At 35.5% G+C, this 11,772-nt stretch overlaps 1 long non-coding RNA gene across 1 annotated transcript; it reads right to left on the bottom strand.

The window, feature by feature from the left end:
- Positions 1-1,178: 1,178 nt before the first annotated feature.
- Positions 1,179-11,715, bottom strand: LOC117077945. Its single transcript, XR_004434875.1, has 4 exons — positions 11,586-11,715; positions 2,897-3,082; positions 1,934-2,208; positions 1,179-1,457 (listed from the first exon to the last, which is right to left on the bottom strand). It is a non-coding gene; the product is annotated as an uncharacterized LOC117077945 (long non-coding RNA).
- Between the last annotated feature and the right edge of the window lie 57 nt (positions 11,716-11,772).

The raw sequence follows: 11,772 nt of genomic DNA, 5'->3' as shown, positions 1-11,772 counted from the left end.
AATACATTTTATAGTCTATCTCCAAATTATTTTATAGTTTAGTAGTTTTACTCTTTTTATGAATGATTTTGACCCTGATCTTTATTTCGGAAAGAGGAATTCTACAAGTTCTCTACAAGGTCAGGCCAATCACATTTGTCATCCAGGATTTAGCATCTGATGTTCCAAATAACAGGTGTACAAGTTGATATATCAAGTAACTCTGGGCCATATGTGCCCTAAATAATTCTAGATTATTTGATGAATATTTGATTCTTTAGCTTTCACAAATTATTCATTATAACTTGTTAGTTCATGTACAACTCTGAACTCATGCACTAGATTTAAATTCTGCAGTTGCTTACATATCCTGCTCATGGTAAAGGTGGATCTTTAGATGAAATAAACAATTTGGGAATTTATGACAGTTGGGAAAATAATTTCAGAACAAGAAGCAAGAAGGAGAAGTCAATGGTGGGGCGAAAGAAGAGAGGTCAGAATCATAAGGGGCAGGAGGGAGAGCTGCACACCAGGAGGCAACCGAAGGAAAAAGAGGGGAAGGATTTACTAAAACATGTGTCTAGTTTTTGTTGCTTCTGATTGTAATTTTTTTCATCTTTAGCCACATAATATTTCAGTGGAGTTTTATTTAGAATTCTATGTAGAGTCTTCTTCCTACCAACTAAAAATACTGCCCATTGGACCTGAGGGATCTTTGTTTTTCTAAATTGCCTCTCAAAGGAACAATGTTTCTCTAGTCAACATTAATGAATGTGGCCATTAAAGGTTCAAATAATCCTTGATGAAGTAATGCTATTCAGAGAAATAAGTGTAAGAATTGTAATTAAAGTATATATGTACCAATAGTTTTATCCTAAAATGAAGAGTATTTAGAGTACAGTTTGTGTGTAATCCTGTGCACCTAATATCTCAGCCCTAATGCAATGGTTGGCCATATCATAAAGCAGAAAAAAGCCTATGACCCTAGTGGGTATAATACCAGAGAAAACATGCTCTATGGATTAAAGATGTTTTCTAAAGATGAAAAAAGTGAAAGGAGAATGTAACCAGTTTCACAGTAACTGACAGCAATGCTTAGCCAAATTGATGCTGATGGAGGGACAACCACTACCTGTCCTCTCTGTGAGCTGGCTCAAACAATAGGCACCAAGGTCCTATGCCTATGGTCTACCCTCAGATTGTTCTTATAAAAAATAACTTTAGGCATTATAACACATAACAGTAACACAAGGATAGCACAATGGGATGAAGATGGCCTCATTCTACCAAGAATGTCAATGAAATGGGGTCTACAAAATCTAGGTACCAAACTCAGAATAAATAGCTGCAGAACTCGATAAAAAGAGAACAGAGTTCAGCTCTTGTGCTGACTTACCACATCATCATGCACTTGACAAGTCAGGAAAAGCAAGGCAAAGGTGACCTTCATGGGCGGTGCACATAGTCAAGGCTGCCACCTATGGCAGGGCATAGTGCGGAATCTCTTTCAGTGGAATCTTCATGTCACCATGAAAATTAGCACACCACCTGAGGTAAGTGCCCTATTCAAGTGTACCATTTTAAAATCTTTTGTACCATATTTTTACTGTACTTTTTCTGTTTATATACACAAATGCTGGTCATTGTGTTACAATTGCCTACAGCATTCAGCATGGTAACACACTGACAGGTTTGTGGTTTAGGGGCAATAGGCTATACCATATAGTCTAGGTCTGCGATAGGCTATACCACCTAGGTTTGTGTAAGTACATTCTATGAAGTTCACACAACAATCATATTACACAATGGTGCTTTTCTCAAGATTTATCCCCATCATCAAAAATGCATGATTGTATACAAAATAAAATGGATGTTGAAAGAGTGAAATCGCTATATATTGTTTCATAACATGTAACCCCAAAACTTTGTGGCATAAAATCACAATATTTATTACCTAATTGAGCTTCTGTAAATGAGAAATTCAAGAACAATTTATCGTGGTGGTTGTGCCTCAGGACATCTCATGTGGTTACAGTCAGATTTCAACTGGGGCTGTCATCCGAGGCTTGACCGAAACTAGAAGATCCACTTTCAAGTTTGCTAACATTCATGGCCTGCAAGTTTGTGGGGTTTGTAATTGAAGCCTCAGGTTCTCTCCACGTAGATATTTTTGTAGGGCTGCTTGATTGTTCTCACCAAATAGCTTCTGGTTTCTTCCAGAGTGAGTGGCTTAGGAAAAACAAAGCATAAGTGGCAAAATCTTTTATGACCTAGGCTCAGAAGTCACACATGGTCACTTCTATCACCTTCCATTCACCAGAAAGACTTTTCAGCTTGACATACCTTCAAGAAGAAGAGAATTAGGGTCTATGAAAGGACTTCAATAAGTTTGTGAAAAAATGCAAGTAAAACATAAAAAAAAATAAACTTTATTTCTCAACATAAGCTTCATCAAGTTCAAGACACTTTTATAAGCAATAATACCAGCCTTTAGTCTATCCCTACAAAAAGCAAAGTCCTGGAAATTTATCCATGTCAAGACAGCCTTTTTTACATTATTAACTGAAGGAAAATGGGTCTCCTTTAAAGTTTTTTAAAATCAGAAAAGAAAAAAGTTAGCGGGAGCCAAATCAGGGATAAAAGGTGGATGCCTAATAATTTTCCATGGAAACCCTGGCAAAATTGTCTTTTTTCAAATGAGGGTAATGAAGAGGAATATTGTTGTGGTGGAGAAGAATTCTCTGGTGAAATTTTCTGGAAATTTTCCTTCTAAAGCTTTGGCTAACTTTCCCCAAATACTCTCATAATAGCATGTGTTATTGGGTTTTTTGTTTTTGGCCCTCTAGAAAGCCAACAAGCAAAATGCCTCAAGCATCCTAAGACATTGTTGCTATGAGCCTTGTTCCAGACCAGTCACCTTTTGCTGAGACTGGGCCACTTTCACCTCTTGGTGGCCATTGCTTTAATTGTGTTTTGTCTTGAAAATTTCACTGGGACAGCTGTGTTTGACTTCCTCACACAATTATCTGAAGAAATGCTTCAGGATCTTGATTACACTTATGTACAATTTCAGTTGAAAGCTCTGCCCTTGTCTGCTGCTGATCTAGAAACAAGAGTTTTCAAATCTACTGAGTGGAAAAATTTTTGAAAATTGTGTAAATTTAACCAATTGAGATGGCTATGGTGTTGGCTGTTGTTTATACTGTTGTCATTCCTAAAGCAGGGCATGAACAAGATTAATTCTTTTCTGGTGAATTAATGTGAATTGTCTGCCACTGCAGGCTTTATCTTCAACATCTTATCATCGCTTCTTAAAATGAGTTATTCATTTCCAAACTTGTGAATGTTGGGGGGCACTGTCCTCATAAATTGTTATAATCAGTGATTTTACTATTCTTTCACCCAAAATTACCATAAATTTGATGTTTATTCTTGCTTTAATTTTAGCAGGATTCATGTTGCTCTAATAGGATCTCTGTTCAAATTGCTGTCTTAGTTTCCTTATTATAATTCTTCAAATTAGATCCTGTTCAGACATGTTATAACAAGTTAGTACAAGTTTATTTAGGTGCAAAATATTGTTGTAATCTATGCATAGTTTTTTCCATGTGCATTTTCCATGACTTTTTGAAGATCTTTCATACTTTTTAGAGTTTCAAATAATTTTTGAACATATTTTTAAACTATTACAAGAAAATTATCTATAGAACTGAATTTCAGATTTATCAAGTTTGTGATAGGTATAAGAACCAATGGAAATACCAGATGGGCAGCTTAGCTATTGAAATAGAATTGGAGTTAAATGATTATAGAGGTAATTCAGTAAAGACGTGCAGGCATTGAAAAGCATTAAAAAATTTAGAAATAAAATAACAGGATTATATGTGCCATTTAAAAGGAGAGATATCAGAAAAAAATAAGAACACGGAGAAGGACCAATAATAGCAAATGTTATGTAAAATGTAGGGATAGTGAAGCCACTGCTGTTCTCCACAGGAGCATTGACATTTCATTGTCAGTAGTATCCCTGAAACTCCTGCTTCCATTTCCAAAATCCTGTCTTTGTGAAGCAGGGTTTTTTTTTTTGCGGTGACAGCAATCAAAACAAGATTACGAAGTAGACTGGACATAAGCACCACATTTTGGGTGACACTGTCTCCCATCATCCCCTGATGGAACTGTCTAGTTTCAGGAAAACAAGCTCAGGGCTCCAAGTGATTCTACATTATGGTGAGTTATGTAATTATTTCATTATATATTATAATGCAATATAATAAAGTCTGAAATAAATGTAAAGTACTTTAATTATCCTGAAACCATCCCCCTGCCCAGTCCATGGATAAGTTGTCTTCCATGAAGCTAGTCCCTGGTGTCAAAAAGACTGGGGACTGCTGCAATATAGAAAGAAAAATATAAAGAGAGAAAAACACAAAATCGATAACATCTTTAATAATATATGCACTGATGCTGTGCAGAATATACTAATTACATTCATTCATTTAAGTATCAACCAATACCTACAAACCACATACAAATGCCTGGAACTGCTTTAGGAGAACAGTGAATGAAAGAGCGAGAGAGAAAGATAGCAAATTAAAAATATACATGTATGATTATCAAAGTGAGACCCCATCTCTATAAATAAATTTACGATGCATATCAAGTCGTAATGAGTACTAAGAACAACAATGAAGAATGAGAGAAGAAAGAGACAGATAAGTTAATTCATGTAGAATGATCAAGGAAGTTTTTCTGCAATTACAGTGGTAACCATCGCAGGTTTTAGAATCGGACAGATGCCAGTTTTAATCCTGGCTCTGCATCTTATAGCTGGGTGTCCCATGGACAATTTATTCCATTTTTAAATCTCAGTTTTCTAATTTCTAATTTCTAAACGTTTATTATTGGGAATAAAAGCAAATAAAAAAACAAATTATAAAGAATCAAGCACAGAAAAATGATGAGACTGTATAATGAAATGGCTGTAAAAATGGAGACACTAAAACTGCCAAACTTATTAGACAATTCTGAAGATTAGAAGATAAATATACATAAAGAATTTAGCATGTCATTTGGCATATAGTTAGCCCATGGTAACTACAATTATTATCTGCATCTTACTAAAGGAAAATATATATCATACTTGGGCATTAAAAAAGCTGTGAGACATAGTTTTTCAAATTATGCAAACACATAATTAAAGATTCAATTTTTTTATATTAAATAGTTATTCCTTTAACATTTTTAAAAGAGATTCCTTAAAAGCATGTGTCAAAAATCTCACATAATGCTTTCTGCTTCTTTTTTTTTTTTTTTTTTTTTTTTTTTTTTTTGAGACGGAGTCTTGCTCTGCCGCCCAGGCTGGAGTGCAGTGGCCGGGTCTCAGCTCACTGCAAGCTCCGCCTCCTGGGTTTACGCCATTCTCCTGCCTCAGCCTCCCAAGCAGCTGGGACTACAGGCGCCCGCCATGTCGCCCGGCTAGTTTTTTGTATTTTTTAGTAGAGACGGGGTTTCACCATGTTAGCCAGGATGGTCTCGATCTCCTGACCTCGTGATCCGCCCGTCTCGGCCTCCCAAAGTGCTGGGATTACAGGCTTGAGCCACCGCGCCCGGCCGCTTTCTGCTTCTTAACCAAAGTTTAGAGGAACTTAACAATCAAACTCCTAAAATGTAGTTATATTAAATAAGCTATTTAAAGCAAGAATAAGCATAGCAGCTTTAACTTCTTAAAAATTTCTTAAGCATTTCAACTAAAAAAATCATTTGTCTTTCAAATACACAGGAATCTGTTTAGAAAAATTTTAACTAGAAAAAGTTGGAATTCTAAAGTAAAAAGTGCATAAGGCCAAAAAAATTTTTCACAGCTTTCAATTTGATGTCAACTGGGGGAAAAGAAAACATTCTCGGCCGGGCGCGGTGGCTCAAGCCTGTAATCCCAGCACTTTGGGAGGCCGAGACGGGCGGATCACGAGGTCAGGAGATCGAGACCATCCTGGCTAACACAGTGAAACCCCGTCTCTACTAAAAAAATACAAAAATCTAGCCGGGTGAGGTGGCGGGCGCCTGTAGTCCCAGCTACTCGGGAGGCTGAGGCAGGAGAATGGCGTCAACCCGGGAGGCGGAGCTTGCAGTGAGCTGAGATCTGGCCACTGCACTCCAGCCCAGGCGACAGAGCGAGACTCCGTCTCAAAAAAAAAAAAAAAATCTCTGAAGTTTGCTTTTATACCATTAAACACTTACTTTTTATTACCAGCAATACAGAGTGACTCATTCAGGTTGAATCTTGAAGGTAAACTTTAGCTTAATTTTAAGTTTTGGCTAATTTTTAAGCATATCTCAATCACCGACCGTGATTTCATCTCAAAAATCAAAATCTCAGTTTCATTTAGACATTTGGAATATTAAAACAGAAGGTTAAATGCTTCAAAATAATTTTCATGTAGAGGCTTACATATGCAGATCAGGAATCTCCATGTATTACAAAGTTTATGAGAACATAACAAATGTTAATACACACATTTAATTCTGAAATAAATCTTACAACAAATAAAATTATAACAAATCAAGAAAATTCTGTAGGTTACACATTTTATGTCTAAAAATACAGGTATTGAACACTCAAGGATGGATAAAAAAGAAACCACAAGAGAAAACAGAAAATATCTAGAGACAAATTAAAAATATGAAACACCAAAAGTTAAGAGATATATCAAAAACAGTACCATAAGAGAAAAATGTATAGCTACAAATGATTATAAAAAAAAGACATCAAATCAGCAACTTAACTTTATACCTAATGAACTAAAAACAGAGTGGAAAAGAGGGAACGATAAAAAGCAAGCAAAATAAAAAGTGATAAAGATGGCAGTGGAAATAAGTGAAGCAGAGAATAGAAAAACAATATCAAAAATCAACAAAACCAAGTTTGTTCTCTGAAAAAGTTCAACAAAACTGAAAAACCTTTAACTAGATTGACTAAGAAAAAAAAGAGAATATTCAAATTACAAAACTCAAAATAAAATGAGTTCATTACTACCAAATTTTTGGAGTAAATAAAGGATGTAAGAGAGTACCACAGGGAATAGTACACTAAAAAAATCAAATAACCTAAATAAAATGAACAAATTCCTAGAAACAAAAAACCTACTAAAAACCTATTCAACAAGGAGATTCAGCAAGAAGACGGCATCAGTAATCAAAAATTCAGCAACAAAGAAAAGCCTGGACCAGATGGCTTCACTGTTGAATTCTAGCCGATGTTTAAAGCAAAATTAACGCCAGTTTTTCTCAAACTTTTCCAAACATTGAAGAGGAGGTAACATTTTCTAACTTATTCTATGAGGCTAGTATTACCCTGACACCAAGCCAGACAAAGGCACCATAAGAAAACTACAAACAAACATCTCTTACAAATGCTGATGCAAAAATCCTCAACAAAATACCAGCAATTCAAATTTAGTGGTACATTAAAAGGATTATACAGTATGAATGAGTATAATTGACTCCTGAAATAAAAGTGTGTTCCAACACGTGAAAATCAGTGTAATATCACGTTAACATAAAGAAGAAAAAACCCTCATGTGATCATCTTAATCAAAGAGGAAAAAGCATTTGTCAAAATTTAACTCACATGCATGATAAAATATACTTAATAAACTATAAAAAGGAATAAAACATCTTAACATAATGTTACATTTAAAAACACACACACACACAGCTAACATTATAAGGAAAGACTGAAAGCTTTTACCCTAAGAGCAAAAATAAGGATGCCTGCTTTTACTACTTTTACTTAATATAGTACTGAAGGTTCTAGTTAGCTAAAACAATAAGGCAAGTAAAATAATAAAAGATATTCTGATATTTAAAAAAGTAAAATTTTCTGTTCACAAATGACATAATCTTATATATTAAAAATATTTTCGTTTCTGTGAGATAAACTAGCAGATGCAACAAATAACATCCAGCAAAACTACAGGATACAAAATCAACACACAAAAATCAGTTGTATTTCTACAATAACAAACTATCTGAAGAAGAAATCAAGATAACAGTATCATTTATGATAGTGTCAAAAAAATAAAATACTTAGAAACCAACTTAACCAAGGAAATGAAAAACTTGCATAGCAAAAACTATAAACACTGCAGAAAAGTATTAAAGATGACACAAATAAATGAAAAGACATCATGTGTTTATGAATTGGAAGACAATTGAAGACGCCATTGTTATCTATAGTCACCTACAGATTCAATAAAATCACTATAAAAATTCCAATATTTGAAAAAATAGAAAATCCTATTCTAAAATTCAGATGAAATCTCAAAAAACCCCAAGTAGCCAAATCAATCTTAAAAACTAACGAAGTTAGAGAACTAACACCTCCTGGTTTCAAACTTACTGTAATGCTTCAGTACCCAAAACGATGTTGTACCAGCATAGAGACAGACATAAAGACCAATGCAATGGAAAAAAAGAACCAAAAAATATGGTCATGATTTTTAAGAAGGGAGTCAAAACTATTCAATGGGGAAAGGACAGTATATTTTTAAATGGTGTTAAAAATGAATATTTACATGGAAACCAATAAAGCTGGACCCTTATTTTACACCATATAGAAAACTTAATTTAAAATGGACCAAACATCTAATTGTAAGAGCTAAAACTATAAAACCCTTAGAAGAAAACACAGGAAAAATGTTTCATAATGTAGAATCCGGCAATAATTTCTTGGATATGACAGTGAAAGCACAGACAACAACAACAAAAATACATGAAAAGAACTTCATCAAAGTGAAAAGCTTTTATGTATCTGAAGATGCAATCAATAGGTTGAAAATAAATTCACGGAGGGAAAGAAAATATTCACACATTATATATTTGATAAGTAATAACCAGGCTATATAAAGACCTCAGGAACAACAACAAAACAATCAAATTTAAATATAAGCAAAGGTTTTAAAATACACATTTCTTTAAAGAAGATAGATAAATGACCAGTAAGCACAGTATAAACTGCGCAGCATCACTAATCACGAGAAAAATGTAAATCCAAACCACAACGCAATACCAACTGACATATATAAGTGTAGCTGCCATCAAAAAACCACCACCAGCAAATCAAAACAACAAAGCCCCAGAAAACAGCAAATGCTGGATGTGGAGAAGTCAGGACTCCTGCACACTGCTGGTGGGAAAGATGCCACAGCCACTGTGGAAAATAGTAATCACCACATGATCCAGTAATTCCACATCTGGGTATACACCCCAAGAAACTGAAAGTGGGAATTTGCACACCCATGTTTATAGCAGCATTCACAAGAGCCAAAGGGTAGAAAAAGCCCAAATGTCCATGTACAGATGAATGGATGAGCAAATATGATCAATACACACAATGATATATTATTCAGCCTTAAAAAGGAAAGGCATTCTAATACATGCTACAACATAAACCTTGAAAAGATTAACACCAAAAAATGCAAATACTCTATGCTTTTCACTTTTATAGCATACCTAGAGCAGTTAAATTCATAGACACAGAGAGTAGGATGTGGTTTCCAGGGGTCTGGAGGAAGGGAAAGGGGAGCTATTGTTCTGTGGATATGGAGTTTTGCTTTGGGATGATAACACAGGTTTGGAATGGATAGTGGTGATAGTGGCATAACAATGTATTTGTACTTAATGTACTTAAATTTTCTCTTATACATATTTTACCATAGTAAAATATGAGCAAATATTTAAAAATCTACATACTTCTTTGAACTGTTTCTTTATGTCCCTTGTCCATTTTTCAATTTGGCTGCTGGTCTTTTAGTAATTTAGGATAGCTTTGTATATATATATATAATTTAGGATATATATAATTATATATGTAGGATATATATGATATATGTACTTAACGTAAAGAAGGAAAAAATCCTCATGTAATTATCTTAAAGAAGAAAAAGCATTTGTCAAAATTTAACCCACATTCATGATAAAATATACTTAATAAACTATAAAGGATATATATATTATGGAAGATATATAATTATATAAGATATATATATATATTATATGTATACCATTTAGGATATTATATATATCCATATATATGTATCCATATATATCCCCTTTCTAATCCATATATATGGAATATATATAATATGTATAATTATATAGGATATATATATATAACCAAATTAGCTTTTGTCTGTCAGGTATGTTGCAGATCTATTTCCCCAATCTGTTGACTTTTCAATTTGAGACATTTTTCTCGCCTATAAAGTTTTAATTTCTGTGGAGTCAAATGCATCAGTCTTCTAGTCAAAGACTTATTTATGGGTATGGTGTTTCAGTTTAGGATGATAAAGAAGTTGTAGATATGGATAAAGGAGATGGTTGTGCAACACATTATACTGGATGCCACTCAACTGTATGTTTAAACATGGTTAAAATGGTAAGTTTTATGTTGTATATATTTTACCACCAAAAAAGGGTCAGGCTTAGATGTTTAGATGTTAGGGGTTTGGAGTACCTCTAACATTTATTCCCTTCCAGGGCTCTAATTTATAAAACACCCACACAAGGAAAGTAGATACTGACTTCACAAATCCCCTTACAAGTCCCACAGCACAGGCTGTCTGGGAAAGCAGAGGTGGAAAAAGTCCATAAACTTGAGGTCAGTGTGAGACCTCCCATCCCCTACTCTGGAATCAGATGGAGGAAGGCATGCATGCAGGCTGAGCTGGAGAGATGAGCTGGGTGGGCAGAACAGTCCTCCCATGACCCTAGACCTGAGGTGCTCCCACATGCTCTCAGGCATGTATCAAACCAAGAAAGCTGGCTAGAAGGGTAACACAGCTAAATGTATACAGGGAGCTATGAAATACTTGAGCTGAGCAAATGACACACAAGGAGACAGAAGCAGTATGACCTTTACACAGTGACCTGGCTGAAATCATTTCAGGCTCTTATTAACCAGGCAAGCTCCGCTTTCTCTCTGAGGTAGGTAAACTTGAGGGGTAAAGTGGGAGTTGGGGAAAACAGAAAAGAAAGCCTGGTAGTATTTCTTCTAACTCTGCTATAAGTAAAAAGTAAAACATAAATGCCCTGTTTCAGGGCCCAAATGTTATGTGAAAAAATGTTTATCATCTCAGTCACATGACATGGACTTTAGCAGAGCAGTACACACGTGGTCATTATTCCTTTCCCTCTGCATGTTGTGTGCTTTCTCAGTTTTATAATGTACCTGATCCACTTGTCTCATCATACTAGCTGCAAACAAGGCCACTGAATGTCACACCAGGTGGCCAGCCTGTCTGTGAAGGGCAGAAACTGGGGCAGTCAAGCAGCTGGCAGAGGCCAGCTAGTAAGTCCCCAATGCCCGCTCCATAGAGGACTCCACACTTAAAATACAAGATAAGCAAGTGTCAGGCTGCCTCACTAGCTATCCCCCCAAATAAAAAAGTAAAAGTAACCCCTCCAGGGAACGTGTGTGTACACACAAAAGTACCTGCACACAGCTACATGCAAAGGGGAAAGGCTGGGAAGGAACCAAATCCACCTCTGAACACCAGTTACTTGTGGGGAAGGGGCAGGTGAAGCCGCCTGTCCACATTACTCACCTTTTCAACTGATGAGCTTGCATCAATTTTGGCAATTTCTCATAAAAAGGCAATTTTCACTCCTTGGGTGATCACCCAGGTCCTGCAAAACTGAGCCACCAACAACCACCTGCACCACTTCCCATGAGGCCAAATAATGGCTTCCCTCAAAGCTCAGCCCTCCCACCCGCCTCCCAGTCCTGTCCCA

Source organism: Trachypithecus francoisi, unplaced genomic scaffold (genome assembly GCF_009764315.1).
Source record: "Trachypithecus francoisi isolate TF-2019V2 unplaced genomic scaffold, Tfra_2.0 Lachesis_group0, whole genome shotgun sequence".
In the NCBI taxonomy this organism is placed as follows: Eukaryota; Metazoa; Chordata; class Mammalia; order Primates; family Cercopithecidae; genus Trachypithecus; species Trachypithecus francoisi.
Note: the sequence above shows the minus strand (reverse complement) of the source record. Positions and strands in the feature narration are given on the sequence as shown.